Genomic DNA, 495 nt, shown 5'->3' with positions numbered 1-495 from the left:
GTTATCAGCAATATAAAGGGAATTCCAATTGCTCCACATACTTGCCATAACTTAGTATCCCCAGTTTTTGTTTCCTGGTCTAAGAAACATGTTGTGGGATCTCTTTGTGTTTTAATTTTAAAATGTCCTAATGACTAAAGACCATAACTATCTTTTCATGTGCTTTATTGTCATTTTAATACTTTTGGTAAATTATCTTTTAATTTATTTCACTTATTCTCTTAGTGTTCTGTACAGAAATAAAACTATGATCAATTCATCTATTTCTCAAGAGAGAAAGATTGGCTCATGCCATTATGGAGACTGGCAAATCCAAAATCTGTCAGATGGCAGTGGGCTGGAGACTTCTGCGGGTTTGCTTCTTAGTAACTCTGGGCTGGGTGATGGAAAGTTTGTGAAGTGTATTAGTCTGGGTACTTTAGAGAATCCACAGAAACTCATGTATAAGAGAGAGTTTTATATAAAGGGTAAGTGCATATCAAGAAAAAATCCCAA

This window comes from Echinops telfairi, unplaced genomic scaffold (assembly GCF_000313985.2).
Source record: "Echinops telfairi isolate 266 unplaced genomic scaffold, ASM31398v2 ScPeMD7_7407;HRSCAF=8445, whole genome shotgun sequence".
Lineage (NCBI taxonomy): Eukaryota > Metazoa > Chordata > Mammalia > Afrosoricida > Tenrecidae > Echinops > Echinops telfairi.
Note: the sequence above shows the minus strand (reverse complement) of the source record.